This window comes from Trachymyrmex cornetzi, unplaced genomic scaffold (assembly GCF_001594075.2).
Source record: "Trachymyrmex cornetzi isolate Tcor2-1 unplaced genomic scaffold, Tcor1.1 scaffold1505, whole genome shotgun sequence".
Classification (NCBI taxonomy): Eukaryota; Metazoa; Arthropoda; class Insecta; order Hymenoptera; family Formicidae; genus Trachymyrmex; species Trachymyrmex cornetzi.
In genome coordinates, this window is record NW_017296097.1 from 72,227 (window position 1) to 90,834 (window position 18,608).

The 18,608-nt window shown below is 33.7% G+C and overlaps 1 pseudogene; it reads left to right on the forward strand.

Moving 5' to 3' along the window:
- Positions 1-18,608, forward strand: part of LOC108758104 (multidrug resistance-associated protein 4-like) — a 41,983-nt pseudogene that overhangs the window by 7,753 nt on the left and 15,622 nt on the right.

The window sequence follows — 18,608 nt, forward strand, 5'->3', positions numbered from 1 at the left end:
GTTCTGTATGTAAGGTATTGTAAAATATTTTTTTATTAAATTACTATCCTCTATTTCTTTGTTAACATTCTTCTTGTTATTATACAAATTCTTTCTTTCCGATAAAGTTTTTATTCTATAATTTATAGTAGAGAATATTATGTTCAACGGATAACCGTTCAAAAGCAAAACATTAATTAAATTTTTTATGTTCCTCCTATGATAATCCGGATGTGAAAGAAAAAGAATTCAAATTGACTTATAATAACACCTTTCTTATGTTCATTAGGGTGATGCGATTTGTAACTCAAATACCTTCCCGAATTCGTCGGTTTTTTATAATTATCAAATTTGACACCGCCCTCCTCAACTCTGATCGTAACATCCAAAAAATTTTTACAGAACCATCATCCTTCTCTTCTACACTAAATTTCAATCTATTATGATACGAGTTAAACGCACATAGAACGTCATCAATCCGGTCATATGGCAATGCGATCAAAATATCGTCAACATACCGATAATACAACGGAACCACCGCATTCAAATTGTTAAGAATCTCTTCTTCTAAATCCTGGATTGCAAGATTAGCTAATATAGGAGACAGTGGAGATCCCATTGGCATGTCAAAAATTTGTTTAAAATACTGATTGTCAAATTTAAAATATGTTGAATTAAGAATTAATGAGATAGCCTTTAGAAATTCATTTTTCGGAATACTAGTATTTTTTGATATCTCATTCCATCTTATATTTATACTTTTTATCACTAATTCTCCGGAATGTTCGTATACATAGAAATAATGTCAAACGAAACTAATTTATAATTTGCATCTAATGACCTACCATTTATTTTACTAACAAGGTCCCAACTATTTTTTATGTAACTGAAACCTTTATTTACACTTTCATTTATAATTTGTTTTAGATACGTAGCTAACGGGTACAATGGACTATTAATACAATTCACGATGATTCTCAGAGGATTTCCTTCCTTGTGAATCTTTGGCATACCATACGATCTAGATACTGTTCCATCCGTAACATTAAGTTTTTTATACGCAGATTGTTCTATGTATTCCTTGTTTTTCCATCGGTTCAACAGTATGTGTATTTGGTTAGTTAACATTTTTGTCGGATCTTTTTTAATAATAATGTACGTTTCGTTATCTGATAACATAGCATCCATTTTTTTTTATATTCACCTAAATTCATAATAACTGTAGAGTTACCTTTATCAGCTTTTGTAATTAGAATATCTTTGTGTTCATCTATATATACAAATTTCTTAACTTCCTTCATTCCTTTCTGTAAAATTAAATTACCGTCTGTACTTTGTATTGAGTTAATAAAAGATAATTTTTTTAATGCCTGAATGCAATCATTCCTAATCGAATGACGCCCGTTATTCTCTACTCTATTAATATTATATTCGATATGTTTAATAAATTCCAAAATCACTTTATCATTATCCATTTTATTATTAGGTAGGTTAAATTTTTGTCCTAATTGTAATATAATTTTAACATTCTCCGGTATTTCTATGTTACTCAAGTTAATAAGCCAATTGTCATTGATATTATTTAAAGAAAACTTATCTTCAAATTCCAATGGTTCAATCTCAACTTGAAATACATTTTGTATAATCGTATTATCTATTTTATTAGTAGAAATCTTTTCAATATACGAAGGAATGAATTCAGTATTCGAATTTACAGATTTTGACCACAATACATTAAATTTTATCAGTTTTATTTTCTCCCGTTTCCATCGTTCTGTAACTCTTCTTAAGTTAACTAATTTTTTATTAATTCTATTATTTTCTATACGCCACATTCTATTAATTACAAATTCTTGATGATGGAAAAAGGAGAATGACAAATATTCAGGCAACGCGTTCATAACTAATCTGTGATGCTTAAATAATTCATTTCTTACATAACTTAAATGTTTATATGCATCTTGTAACTCGATTCTAATCATTTTAAATATAAAGTTGTGTTTTAATCTGCTCATTTTATATCTAGAAGTTTTAAATTCTATATTTGCTTGATAATTATTAATTTCTTGTAGATGTACTGGGAATAGTTGTTCTTTAAGGATGTACTGGCGCTAACGTTCTAGCATTGACAAAACCTTGAAAATTTAATAAATTATTTCTATTTATTATCTTAATACATGTGCAAAACCTGAAGTCGATTCTCTAACTAGTTTACGAGTTATTCAACTTTTAATTTTGCATGAGTTCTTATGGAAAAGCAGCATATTCTTACTTATATCAACAAAATAATAAAGAAGCAGCATTGCCAATATTCTGAAACTTTGTTTGTGAGTAAATAAAATACTGAGCAATGTTTCTAAAAAAAGTTCATATCGATTCACTAACCCGTTATCAAGATATTAATTAATAAAACAACGCAAAATTTCGAATTGGTTAAAAGTCACACTTCGACAGCTCAAAACGTGGCAACAGTGTCGCCGCGCATGACAGCACGACTAGTTTCCAGAGGAGTATACTAATGATTTTTCGAACTTACCACGATCCTTGTGATATTGTGAAAATTTTTAACTCGGTAAAAGGAAATATTAGAAATATCTTTTTTTCATAATGTTTATATTCAACTATGCGACGTCCTTCCATGTAGTCCGATTGAGTTGATTCATTTTGTGGTTCTGACTCGAATTTTGAGTTTGCGTTGATTTTATTGTCATTTAGAGTTTTACAGTTTTGACTTTGTTTTAATCTTTGTTTGTATACCGTTTCACTTACTAATTTGCCTTTCCACCGTCTTTTCTCGCATTTCGGCATTTTCGCTTGCTTGCTTACTTACTGTAAGCACCTAACCTCGACTCGCATTCAACTATGTACGAGACCGCAAGAGGTACCAACTTAGAGTGGAGTGCGGTGTTGCCGCATTTACTACATGATATTAGGCATTTTATTTTGACTTGTACCATATAAAGTGTTAGAAAGGCAAATATTATGTTAATGATATTTGTTTACATATTTTGTGGATTTTTAAGTATTTTTCGATGTCTGATATACATTAAATATTATCAATATGTGTTTCGTTTTTTCGTTTCTTGCAGTTGATTTCAGGTGAAATTCACGTCCAAAAATTTTTTGCCGACAATCACAAAACTTGTAAAATATACAAATATATTCATTTGTAGTGCCAAATATTATATTAACTGGCATTATTTAAGTCCTTTACACGATACGAGCATGATATGGTGCATATCTTAACTTATAAAAGCATAGAATTTCATCAATTTCAAATTTCAGTCACTTTTGTCTGGGATTGAATAGCCAGAACATCCTTAAGACATGCTTTTAAAAAATATATTTTAAGTCTTACATTAATATTATGCCGCATTAATTTAATACATTGTTTTAATATTAAACAAGTTTGAACACCAAAATAAATTCTAATAAATTCAAAAAACGAAACTGTTGAACGCATGTTAATGCCAGCGTTATACAAAACAATTTAAATTTATAAATACACCGTGGTTCGATAAAAACAAAACAATATAAATATAACGGCTTCCCTCTCCACTTGTTTACGATTTATATAAGTTGGAGATATACGTTGAGATGTTAGTTTGTCATCACAATTTGTAAGATACTGAAAGTTATCCGCGTTGACGTTATGGACTGGATTATATAATAAGATAGTGGAACATAATAAGTGCGTTTTAAGATATAACAGACTTAATTGTTTCTTTTGTATTAATAATAGTGTTATTACTAGAATCAGGAAGTTTGTGTTCTATCATTGAATTTATGCTGAGCTGCGATGTATTAAGAAAGAAATGACTGGTAACGTTAAATTAACATAATCGCACAGCTATGTGATAAGAAAATAATTAAAATAAATTCTAGTTTTTTTTGGAATATTAAAGATTAAAAAAAAATTTGGATAGAATCTGGTAACTCTGTGTGATGCAGCAAGGATTTTTTGATGTGACAAAGAAGATTAGCAAAATGTGAAGCATAAGTGACGGAAAAAATTCATGACTTCCGTTTTTAGGAGAGAAACAAATTTTTTATGTAATGACAGATGCTAAAATTATATGACTAGAAGTTATTTTTAAGTAAGATTGACGGCTTAACTAAATTGTATAATTATGTTGCGTATGATAAGATCATTCTAATTAATTATAATAGTACTGTTAATACTGAAGATGGTCCGATTGGGATCCAAACACGTTTATTTTTGATTCCATGTGCTTAATAAAGGATTTGAAATAATCGCCACTGCTATCTGGTGTTCGTGGTATATGCCTTTCAGAAAACAATTCCTTTCCAGTCGGAAAAAGTTTACTTTGCTTTAATTTAATAATTGTACACTATTTTACGGAATCGTTGAATCAATATGTAATATTTTATATTTATAACATTTTAGGATAACATTGGATTCATATCGATGTATACCTAAATAAGGATTCAGTTTTAAACTTATATGGCGAAGAGATCAATTTTAAAGTCCGATTTTAATTATAATTAATTGAGAAATTAATATGAATAATTTTCGTTAGTGCAAAAAATTCCTTTATTGCTTAAAGAAATAGTAGTCGTATTGAGTTTGTTATCTTGCACGTTTATTGTTTATCGTTATCAGTCGTTTGCATACGCTCATTACATAGTTCGATAAAAAGTTACTTTTCTTTCTCTCTGTAATACAATGTACATATACCGAAAATTTTTTTCTTGGTAAACACGATGCCATTGATAAAATTTGTGTACCATACATCAGAATTTTGAGTAAATTGAGATGAAATGGTCAAAAAATGGCATTTTTTACTGTTTTCAATATTTTTTACAACAAAACAAAACCTTCTTTTTAAATAACGTTTTTCTAGTCTAAAAGTACAATTCAAGAGTTTTCAAATAAATTTTAGAATATGATTAACATTTATTTTTATGAAGTTATAATTGTTTCCGTAGACAAAAATTTAAAACAAACTTTTATTTTATTGTAAAAATTGTATTTAAGTAATTGTATTTGTATAGTCACTTGTATATGAAGATTACTGAACACCAATACCCACTTTGATTGAAAATAATTTTCTTCTCCCTTATTTGTGTTGAAACACGTGTTCAACTCATTTCATTTAATATTGTTTATTATAAAAAATGATAAAAATGATGAAAAATGTTATATTTTGCTCATTTCATTCCAATTTACACAAAATCTTGACGCGCTATACAAATTCTGCCAATAACATCGTGTTCAGCGCAAAAAAGTCTTCGGAATATGCACTATAATATATTTCAGAAAGTATTTGAATGTTGAAAAAAGTTATTGTTCTAGAATTTCTTGTAGAATAATGTGGAATCTAATACATTCAAAATACAAAGTAACAGTCACCATAAAAATAACTCGAATTTTTTTATTTCTATAATCACTTGGAAGCAAAATTTGTAATGTATATACACTGCCGTCGAAAAGTTTCCGGACATATAACTTAAAATTGCATAATATTCAGGTCATCTTAGCTCGGTAAAAAATCTTCGCAGACGAATAAGAAGCATTTTATAGCTTAAAACTTATACTTTAGCATGCTTTTGACCGCTTTTCAAAAAAATTTTATCTTTACAGTTTTGTATCGTAATAAATATCACGTTATCGTATTTCTTAAAATTACGTACAGGGTGTTACAGATACATTAGGCAGTACGATGGGTTGCGCGGCAAACTTTGCCGCGCAACCCGTCGTACTGCCTAGTATGTATCTGTAACACCCTGTACATTTAACTGTGCGCAGTTTGATAAAGTTTTTTTTTCAAAAAGTTTAATATTTTTGAAAAACAGTACAAAGATTTACCTCCAAAATGCTTTTTTAAAAATTTTCTTATAATTTTTTTTTACTGAATTACGCATCATTGAAGCTAACTGTATAGTTCACAGCCAATATTACAATTCGGTGAAATATCGTAGAAGTATTTTGAAGCTCGAAGTTTGTACTTTAACAAGTTTTTGATCGTTTTTAAATTTAATTCTACACAATTGAGAAGATAAAATTTTTTGTGATAATTTTTTACCAAATTTCACCGTTGGTTATTTAGCAATGCATTTAGCTTCATTATTGCGTATAATTTAGTCAAGAAAAATCATAACAAAACTTTTGAGAAAACATTTTGGCGGTAAATCTTTGTTTTTGTACTGTTTTTCAAAAATATTAAACTTTTTGAAAAAAAACTTTTTATCAAACTGTCCACTGTTAAATGTACGTAATTTTAAGAAATACAATAACGTGATATTTATTAAGATACAGAAGTAAAGCAGCTGAGAAGCGTGCAGCTGAGGTCACATTATTAAAACGAACGATACCGAGTTTGTAGAACTAAGATTGAAAGTCTAGAAAAGAAATATTTCCACCGAATAGAAAATACGTGTATACTTTGCGAAGACTGGGACTGTCAACAGAGCCAAAATTCCGTGTAGCAGTAGTTGCGCGGTCTTGCGATAGATGGTGCTGGCATATGTTAGATAAGAACAGACATATGCGTTTGAGTAAGACAGAATAATATATATTATATAATATTATATAGTATAATGTAAAAACTAAATCAAAGATGTCACCACTATTATCGAATTTGGAATTAAAAAAGTCTGTACTATCGACCTTGATTGAATTGGGTAGTCGGTTTAGCATCCCCTTAAAATGTTTTTTTATTTTTTCGTCTGCGATGATTTTTTACCGAGTTACGATGACCTGAATATTATGCAATTTTAAGTTATATGTCCGGAAACTTTTCGACGGCAGTGTATCTATATATTTTAAATATTTAATTTTTATACTTAAGTATTATTAATGATCTACAAATTGATATTACACATTTTATAATACATAATAGCACTGTTTTTTCTTTGTAAATGAATAATTACAAGGTAAAATGTGTGTGCCAATTATTCGCAAGTAATATCCCATCTTAAAACTTTAAACTATTCTAAGCTAAAACTTTTTAAATTTTCAATTTCTGTAACAATTACCAGACATTTGTTTGTGTAATATTTATGTTGTAATATACAATATTGTTTATAATTGTAATATTATATAATTTCAAAAATTTGATAATGAATGTATCACCGCTTGATCCTAACATCATCCACATTCTAGATATGACCTTGAACGATTACCAATTACACGTTTGCTGGTACAATATTATATTTAACTATAATGGCTACCAATAACACGTTTGCTGGTACAATATTCATCGCGGAATGACGTGTCTTTCGAGTGATCTTATTTCTTTTAAAATATAGTAGCTCGGTAAAAAATTTTTCGTACATAATTATACATAAACGGTTATACATAAGTAATTTATACATAACTTATTTATAACGGTTACAAATGATGTACAACCGTTTATGTATAATTATGTATAAACAATTTTTTACCAAGCTGCTATATTTTAAAACAGATAAGATCACTCAAAAACCACGTCATTCCGAGCTGAATATTGTATCAGCAGACGTGTTATTGGTAGACATATTGAAAGTCATGTCCATAATGAGGAAGATATTAAGATTAAGTGGATAAATATTCACACACACACACACACACACACATTTGTCATATTTTTGAAATTAACATTATAATTACAAACAATATTGTATATTGCAACATAAATGTTACAAAAACAAATGTTTTGATTTTGCTACAAAAATTGAAACTTAAAAAGTTTTAGATTAGAACAGGCTCCAAAAGTTTAAAGACAAAAAATTATTTGTGAATAATTGCCCGACATTTTACCTTGCAATTATAAATTTACAAAAAGGACAGCACTATTATGTATGATAAAAAGTATAGAGGAAAGTCGCTGATACTGACATAGATTTTCTAAAGTGACACTCCCTTATTTTTTTTTTTCGGAGACTAACAATTACAATTTATTAATACTAATAAAATCATGATCTGTTTAGCTAATTAAAGAAGTACAAACTCATAATTCGTAGGTTTATGGCTTGTTTCTATATCAAATCAGTTAAAAACGAATTCTACAAATGCGAAAATAAAATTATTACGATTTTCTTTTGCAAATTGTGAGGTTTAAATAATAGTCGAGCGCTCACTCAACTGTTGAGTCCGCTGAATGCACCCAATGGCTGCAATGGTCTAATGGTCGTGGTAGATTGTGCTGTTCCTTTGTCTGCATCGGTGTGGATAACACCTTCTGCTGTTGGAATATCCTCTGTCGCTTGATAGGCAGATTTGAGCCGCTCAACAGACACATTGGTTAGCTGGCCATTGACCTCGATGGTAAATAGTCGATCGTTGATTCTTTCTACGACGCGATATGGGCCGGAGTAAGGATTGTCTAAGGTCTCCTTGCGAATGTTTTCCTGTCTAACAAAAACATGAGTGCAGGTATATAAATCTTTAAAGTAAAAAATTTTCTTACGACCATGGTGTGCTGCTGGGGTAGGTTTGAGTGCTCGCATATGTACACGAAAGTCTTCTAGGAAGATATTAGGATCGTTTGGCAAATCCTCCTGTGCGAAAAATTCTCCGGGTACCCTCAGTGTTGTTCCGTACAAGTATTCGGCTGGTGAAGCTTTGATGTCCTCTTTAAAACATGTTCTGAGGCCTAGGAGTACGATTGGAAACACCTCGGTCCATCTTTGATTTGAGTGGCATTTGATCGCGGTTTTGAGAGTGCGATGCCAGCGTTCGATGAGACCGTTGGAGGCTGGATGATGTGCTGTAGTACGGATTTTACATCCTATTAGGCTGACTAATGCTGTAAAGAGTTTACTCTCGAATTCTGATCCGAGGTCTGTAGTAATTATTTTGGGTGAACCGAAACGAGAAATCTAGGTGTGAAAAAGACTTTGGCTACTGTCTCTGCTTGATGGTTCTTGATAGGTATGGCTTCTGGCCATCTAGAAAATCTGTCTATCATAGTGAGACAATAAGTGTATCCGTCACAGGAAATCATAGGTCCAATGATGTCAATATGCACGTGGTCAAAACGTGAATCAGTATGTTGAAAAGATTCAGGTTTTAAGTGAACGTGGCGGCTAATTTTAGCGCGTTGACATCGCAGGCAAGTTTTGGCCCATTCTCTGGTATCTTTTCTCATGGACGGCCATATATAGCGTTGCCCGACTAATTTCGCAGTGATATTTCCGTTCGGATGATTCATGTTGTGAAAGGTATCGAATATTTTGCGTCGAAATGATTTAGGAACGAAGGGTCGTATGTCATGGGCTGAAACGTCACAGTAAAGAGCTTGATGATCAGGACCAAAGGTCAGTTTTTGAAATTTTAGTGATGTTTGGTTGTCTTGAAGGATTGCTGTAAGTTGTTCGTCTTCAAGTTGTGTTTTAGATAGGTCTTCGAAATTAATGACTGACGGAAGTCTGAGTGCGTCAATTCTGGAAAGAGAATCAGCTATCGAATTTTCTTTTCCTTGAATATATGTGATTTTGGTAGTGAATTGACTGATCAAGTTAAGCTGGCGGAGTTGTCTTGGAGAAGCTTTGTCTGACTTCTGCGAAAATGCATACGTCAGTGGCTTGTGGTCCGTCCTGACTTCTATGTCCGCGTATCCTTCAATCCATGGTCTAAAAAATTTGACTGCATGATAAATTGCTGTTAACTCCCTGTCATAGGTGCTGTAGTTGACTTGCGCTGATGAAAACTTTTTTGAGTAAAATCCTAAGGGTTCCCAATCAGTGTGATTAATGGATTGTTCTAGCACGGCTCCCATTGCGACACTAGATGCATCTGTAGTTAGCCGCATAACGGCGTTTGGAGCTGGGTGAGCTAGTGACGTTGCTTTTGCCAGATCTTGCTTCACTTTTTCGAAAACTTCGGTGGCTTCAACAGTCCAGTTGATTGATCTTTTGTCCTTTTTCTTCGAATCTTTGAGATAGTTGTTTAATGGAATTTGCGTAGCTGCTGCGTTGGGTATGCATCGATGATAAAAGTTGATGATCCCTAAAAAAACTACGGAGTTCTTGAACGGTTTCAGATTTTTTGCAGTTGAGTATAGCGTTGATCTTGCTAGGCAACGGTGCAGATCCATTTTTGGAAATCTGAAAACAAAGAAATTCTACCAATTCTGCTAGAAATTTACATTTATCGATGTTAATGGATAGTCCGTGTTTCTTTAGTCGGCTGAAGACTGTCTTGAGATGTTGTCTGTGCTCTTGCTCTGAAGAGGAAGCAATGAGAATATCGTCGATGTAGACGAAAATAAAGTCGAGTCCAGCTAACACTTGATTGATGAAACGTTGGAAGGTTTGCGCTGCATTTCTAAGTCCGAATGGCATGACTAAAAATTCGAATAAACCGAATGGTGTTGTGACGGCTGTCTTGGGAATGTCTGCGTCAGCAACCGATATCTGGTAATGTGCTCTGGTAAAGTAGAGAATTGTAGAGAAAACTGTTTTTCCATATAATATAGATTTGAAATCTTGTACGTGTGCGATTGGATATCTGTCTGGTAATGTTTGTGCGTTTAGACGACGATAGTCGCCACACGGTCGCCAAGTGCCATTTTTCTTTTTGACCAGATGTAAAGGACTAGCCCATTGGCTTTTTGGTCGGCAATAACCTTGTTCCAGCATATATTGGAATTCCGTCTTAGCCGCTTTAATCTTGTCTGGATGTAGACGTCGTGGTTGCTCAAAAACTGGCTGTCCAAACGTCTGTATCTGATGAGTAACGGAATGTTGAGGTTTTGCGATGGCTACTGAAGGCATAAGGATCTTTGGAAATTCTGCGAGAATGTCAGCTATCGGGGTAGTTTTGTCAAAGCTGGATATTCCTGCGAAAGAAGTCTTATTAATTCTTGCTTTAACGCTTAATCCTGTTTTTGCGTCTTCGAGTTTCTTTAACCGCAGATTTGGTTTGAGGTTATATCGGTATAGGACATCGGCTCCTAGTATTGCATACGGTACCTGAGTTATAAGACAGACACAGCGAATTGGTCTGCGAAGTCCGAGATTTAAGAACATTACCCGTTCTCCGAAAGTTTTGATGGGTGTGTCGTTTGCCGCATATAACGTGCCTTGTGCAATCTTAGGGTGATGTCCCATGCAGCGGATCGTGCGTAAGCGGATTCGCGTATCGCCAATCACAGAATTATTCTCTTAGATCTGTTTGCAAATTATCGAATCGGAAGGACGTGGTGGGACGACTGAGACATCCGCTCTTGAGTCGATAAGGAAACGGAGTCCAGTTACTTTGTCCGTAACGAAAAGTCGGCAGGAGGAATTCGTACTGTCTGTTGTCGCCGAATTCAACGACGGCTGTACTAGTTTTCCGACGTTGGCTGGTCTTGTTTCTTTTGCGTCCAATTGCACGACTCGGTACATTTTTTTGCTTTGTCTCTGAACCGTCTATGATAAAAGCAGATTTTAGATTCACAGGATCGGCTGCGCGAGGAACTTCTTGATCCTCTTGTACGCGAGTTTGAACGCGAACGCGACCGTGATCGAGAACTCTTCTCGAAACGCGCTTTCATTTGCTTAAATTGCTTTGTGATTTCCGCGAGCTCTTCTTTAATACTGTCATTTTCCGATTTTTGAATCGCCGTTACTTCTTGATCGCTATCGGTTGGTCGGTGTTCCATTATTTTATCCGCTGCTAAGGCGTCTACGTTGCCGGGAACTACTTGTAGTGTCATGCGTACGTCTCTAGGCAAATACTCAAGAAATAATGTCTTAAGGTCTTCTTCGTCGAATCTACCATGGCGGGCAAGTGATTGCATTTCTGCCAGCAATCGTGTGGGTTTTCTGCCCTTGATCGTTAAACCGGATAATAAAGTTCGTAATTCTTCTCCTCGCGTTAAAGAATAATGTTCGATTAAAAGTAATTTGAGCGCATCATAACGGTTATTATGTGGAAGGCCAGCGATTACATTGCTCATGCTGTCGTAAATATCATGATCCAGGCTGGTTAGTAACGCGGTAAATTTTTCAGATTCGGAAGTATTTCACTTTACGAATTGACTTTCTGCAATCTCGAACCATGCGCGCACATTACTTCCTGGTTTGAATTTCCGTAATTTGACTCTATATTCCGTATAGCTTCGGTACGTTAATGTCTCGTTAGTGTTAGGAATTGCCGGTGGAAAATATAGAGTTTGGTATGGTGCATGCTGTCTTGCTGACGTTCCAATTTGCCTATCCGCGCTCATTGTATCGATAGAATGACTTCCGGAAGCGACGTCAGCATTGCTCTGTTGTTCGTTTACCTTTTAAACCCGGCGGTGTTCAAACCTCTTATGGCGTCCTTGCGTATCTTCGTCGTCTGTCCACTCGATGAGGCTCGTTTCTCTCTGATCAGTTTCCTCGCCTTAGTTGGCTGTTCGGCGGCCTTGCTGGTCGTTTCCGTTCTTCGGGGAATGCATTAGTCCGGATCTACAATAGAGTTTTAAGCCTTAAGCTATAAGAAATGGGCGAATCACAGTCGTTTATTCTTCTCGGATTCGACTGTAATTGGTCAATTTCTTACAGCTTAAGGCTTAAAACACCTATTGTAGATCCGGGGTTACACTCATGCTTTTTTTGTTGCCCTTAGCTGGATCGTAGGAAAATCCATATCTCAACGTACGTTTATCGTCCATTCGTAGGCGCAGTTTTTTTTTTACGTCGCGGCGTGCTATATACGACACGGGCTGTTTACACGACGCGAGCAGTATACGACTCGTGGAATCGTTATACGAGAAAAGTAACTCGCTTTTTCTTTGGACTCTTGCCGGGAGAGAACGTGCTTTTACCATTTTTCGATCGCGTCGGTCTTAACCGTTTTTTTGATCACGTCGATCTTAATCGTTTTTTGATCACGTCGGGGTCACCAATTTGTGGGCACATTCGTTAGTATTATCCCGAATAGAAGTACAAAACTATCGTACAATATAAGTCTTTATTGAGAGTTACCAAGGCCGCGGTCCGATACACGCTCACAACGCTTAAAAATCATTTCATCCTTGTTGTTTGTCAAATGTTAAACGAAGACAAACAATGCTCATGAGCGTTGTCAGCATGATTCGGACCACGGCCCAAGGCGACACTTGTGTGGTTGAATAATAATAATGAGGTGGCCTATCTTTTACCTCGAATATATACATAGAAGAATGAACATAAACTGTGTAACGTCTAAATGCGTTATAGAACTAGAAAAGGTGTAAGAGGTGTGTAGAGTGTACAAGGTGTAACTTAAACTACTAGAAATCCCTACACTTGTGTGTTTGATAAAACGGCAATACATGTATTTGAAAGGTGTGTGTTCAAGCTTTTGAGCCCAATAATTGATATTCGTTGGAAGCGATTTGTTTGACCTAACCTTTGAAACAAAAACAATAGGAATGGGACAATAGGCACGATAAGCTGATTCTGCTACGTGATAACGCTATGTCACACGTTGCAAAACCGGTCAAGAAATACTTGGAAGGAGTGAAGTGGGAAGTTCTGCCCCACTCGCCGTATTCACCGGACATTGCTCCTTCAGATTTCTATTTGTTCGGCCCTTTCTGGAGAGCGATTCAATTCTTATGAAGATATCAAAAAATGGCTTGATAAATGGATCGCTTCAAAAGAATCAGATTTCTTCCTTCGAGGAATCTGTTTATTACCTGAAAGATAGGGGAAAGTTGTCGCTTCTGATGGAGCATACTTTAAATGAACTTACTTTGTATTGTTTTGTTTAAATAAATACATCTTTTTCATTTAAAAAGGGCGGAAACTTATTCCCATACCCAATATATTCTTCAAAAATTTTATATTTTTCAAATCAAACATTACGAAATCATAGAAAAGTACTTATACAAATATCACTATTAATAATAACACACAAAAAGAGAATAAGCATGTGTGGGAATGTGTATGACAATGTTTGCGTGCGAGTGTCTCAGAGATGTTACAAATGGTTGATTACATCAGTCATCGAAAGGATTTATGGAGAATGATTCTAATTTATATTAAGCAGCTTTATTCAGTTTTATTACAATTTTCATAGGGAATTTTGTATATCTTTTTTGTAAAAATCAATTAAAGAAAAATTCATGTTGTACTTGTATGCAGTGATGCACATCTGGCTCCCGGGCACCACGAGAGTGGTGGGGCTGATTCTCGCGGTGCCCGGGAGCCAGATGTGCATCACTGCTTGTACGTATTGATAGATGTAAGGACGAAGCGGAAAGAAAGTAAAATATCTATCATTCAATTTATAATTATTTCCAAAACTGTTGTAGTTATTACGATTGAACACAGCAGCCATGAACCAAACCGGTACCGGACAGATCATGAATCTTCTCAGCAATGATGTCATTTGCTTCGATCAATTAACAATGTACCTGAATTACATATGGATCATGCTTTTTATGGGAATCCTTTATCTCGTAAAAAAGTGAAAGTATTCGTGTACATTAAACAGCACTTCGATCATACTCTTGGTAAAAAATCACTAAAATTTATTAACCTTTTTTGTAAATTATTGATAGAGGAAAGGCCTCTATTAAGAGATACCGAATTCATTTTGGATAAATGCTAGAAGTCTATGGGCAGAACTTAAAAAAATAATAGGTCATTTTGAAGAGAATTTAATAAGCTTTAAGATAACGTTATATAAAATTTAATTTAAATTCCATTTTTTTTAAATAAAGAAATGTAAAAAGTGAGCAAATCACAAAGTCAAAAAATTGTGGTTCTAATATGAGATGCCCTGAGAAATCGATAGTAAAACGCAAAATATATCAGTATTGCAATTAAAAAATTTTATTTCATGTTTCTAAAATGCAAACAAACACAGCCAGCGTGTGTAAAAAATATGCATGCGATAGATTATAGTCAGAACTCGTCTTCAGATAGTTGGAATCAAGCATCACAGAAATAGGCACTCGACGTTCATTCCGGTTGTCCTTTTTATTATAATACAATAATATTTACTCTTTAGCAACGATTTTCACTATGACATAGGAGCATGGGTTATTTCATATTAAAAATACCCTGGGTATCTCATATTACGATTTCCACGCCTTATGGTTTTAAGATCGTCAAATCTGACTTCTATAATTAAACAATTAAACATCCCGTATTTTTCTATTAGTACGACCTTATTCTATCACTACATGAAGAATTTATTGCCAAATATTTATTTATTAAATAATAAAAAAGACTTAAAAGCTCATCTCAATGAGCTCAAAACTTGAAGATGTCCCAATTCTAAAATCTTTTTTTTTACAATGACTATAGACATGATCTAATAATGAATTTTCTGCTAGTTTTCAATCCAAGAGCAATAAATTCATGGTGGAACAAATAGATAGTGTTTATTAGTTTAGTACAAACGCCGCTATCTCATATTAGGCACCTATCTCATAATAGGGGGCTTTACTCTAAGTATAACTTTTAATAATTATAATATAATTCGTAGAAAACTTGTTCTATAAATCGATTATATGCATATAAGCTATTTGTATGCATTTTATAACTCCGTGAATTAGTTTAGACTGTAAAAACGCAGAACTTCTTCTTTTCATTTGTTTTGAAGTTGCTCTTAAATAATTGTTTGTTGAAGTTGAGTTTTATTTTTATTCACAGACCGCGATTACAGGAACAATAATGTGACAAAAAGGCGGTATTTCGAGTTTTGTCGACATCAGGACGTTGTTAATCATCGTCCTCCCAGGACAAAGGACTTTGAGCTTCTTGAATCTCAAACTCAGAGCCATGATTGCGCCACTGACCTACCGAAGAGTGCAACTGATGAGCGAATTCATAGCTAGGATACAGGTATCCTCAAGAAATTTGATTAGTTATTTTATTCTTAAGCAATACAAATGATGAATAAAGATATAATATTAACATCCAAGTATCACTTATAAACAAATTTTATGAAACAAATTTTTGAGATGGTAATTCTCGGTTCAGGTGGTGAAGATGTACGCCTGGGAGAAACCGTTCAGCCAGATTGTATCAGTAATCAGAAAGTTGGAGATCAAGCAAATCAAATTCTCGCCGTGCGTGCGCGCCGCATATTTGGCCATTGTAGTCTTCACTGAACGATTGACCGTCTACTTTACCCTGATAACGTTCGTCTTAATGGGGAATAATTTTACTGCCGATGTGACCTATGAAATGTCGACATACTTCAATATACTTCAACTCGTCGTCGCGTTGTACTTTCCGCAAGGGCTAATATTGCTGGGTGAATCAATAGTTTCATTCAATCGATTGGAAGTATATGTTATCATATTTTCTAATTTACGATAAACTTAAATCTACAATCATTCTTATATCTCTATTGTCACGTACTTATTGAAGTGCGCTTAATTTTTACAGGATTTTTTGCTGATGGACGAAGTGAACATGAGACGTTTCTCGGAGAAGACGCCGCAGTTGCAGTTTAAATCTCAGAAACCAAAGGAAGCAACTGATACAGTGAAACAAATAGATATGTACATATCGAGAAATGGGAGTATCATTCTATCCGAATATTAAAGATTATCTGACTTTCCCGTATACGTAAAGCTTCAGCGAGTTTCCGCCAAATCGATCAGTGGCCAGTTGCCGCCAACTTTGTGCAATATCAACTTAACTATCAAGCCAGGTCAATTGTGTGCTGTAGTCGGTGCAGTAGGCTCCGGCAAATCGTCTATATTACATCTACTTCTGAAGGAATTAAATCCCGATACGGGTTCCGTAATCCTTACTCAGGGCTCATCAAAGTACAATTTTACGGGCAATTTATCCACTGGATACTTCACGAACAATCCAAATTTGCGTATCTCCTATGCCAGTCAAGAACCCTGGCTTTTCGGTGGTACTGTAGGGACAATATACTGTTCGGCCAGTCCTATGACAAGGCTAGATACATACAGGTAATTTTTATGGTGCAAAGTAATTGTTGCGGGTATTGTAGTGTTTATATATTCCTGCTATTATTGCACGTTAATATCAAGAATTTTTATATGTAACTAGTAACAATATTCTTACAATTAGATCCTTCAATCTTACGTATCATTCATTAAACATGAATTACGTCTTTGTGACTGGATATAAAAGAAGACATATTTTAACAAGTGTTATGAATTTTTCTGAATCTTTAATCTATATGTGGTTCCATTTAGAAAAAAGAAAAAGGTCTAATATTTCCTAATTTCGAAATTTTTAACATTCTTTAAAGTTTCTTTTTGGTCAATTGGTAAATGTTTCAGGTAGCAAATGTGCGCGCTTTGACGAAGGATTTCCGACAATTTCCACAGGGAGATATGACAATGGTCGGCGATAGAGGTGTATCTTTGTCCGGTGGACGAAGAGCGTGAATCAATCTCGCAACGGCGGTTTATAGACAAGCGGATGTCTATTTGCTCGACAATCCTTTGAGCGCAGTGGATACTCGTGTTGCTAGGCATCTCTATGGGAAGTGCATCACCGAATATCTCCACGGCAAGACGAGGATACTTGTCATACATCAACTGCAATTCCTTAAAAGGATGGATCACATCGTCATACTGGATCGAGTGAATGACATAGAATATTCTTTAGTTATTTTTATTAAATTAACAAAATTTTAATTTTAAAAGTTATATTTTTAAATTTATTGTAAAAATTTTAGATAAAATAATGACAAAAGCAAATTTAACTTATTGCTGAATGAATAATTTTTAGATTTTTTCATCTCGTTATTAAGATAGGCATTATTTTATTAATAACACATAAAAATTAGATAATTTCTTAATTAAAATTAATAAATAATAAGATTTTTTTAATAAAAAATGACAAGAAACTTTTAAACATTTAATTTATATGTAATTTACATATAGTTAATTAAAAGATGAAGGTTGAATATCTTTTAAATTAAATATCCTTATTTTGTTTCCTAAGGGTTTCGTGAAAATACAAGGAAATTATAACGAATTAGTACAATCAAATAAAGATTTCATTGGGATGTTGGACAATTTGAACCAAGCACAGAGAAAGGAAGAGAACATGAGAAGAGTTTCGGAAATGTCTAGGAGAATCACATTAACGAGATGGATATCAAGATTGTCGACTACAAGTTCCATCACTGTAAGATGATCACCCGTTATTTATAATAAAAAATATAGAAACTAAAAAAAAAATTTTTTTACATTATTTTTGTTAATAAAAATAGATGCACAAAAAATAAAATTGTAAGATAAAAATAGAATAAAATGAATATAAATAAAAATAAAAATACAAAATAATTAAAAAAAATATCTGCATTTTCGCGGATTAAAGATTTCTAATATATTTTCTAATTATTATCAATTAATTAAGCGCGAAAGAGATTTTAAATTAAGATTCAAAAAAGTTAAGTAGTTTTCAAATATCTACAAATTTTCTTAACATTATTTTCTTTGTTTTTAAATAATTTAATCTGAATTAAGTTCATCAGATTACATCTATTATGAGAGATAGATGCAAGTAATTAGATTATTATTTTATCGTACAGCACTCGGACACTGATGATTCGGATTATGTGGAGAACAGCCCGGAAGACGAGATAACGGCATACGGTAAAGTAGCCGGCAGAGTGTACAGGGTGTTACAGATACATACTAGGCAGTACGACGGGTTGCGCGGCAAACTTTGCATGGCTAAGCGTGGTTTAATAGACAATGACAGTGACTTTATACATTATA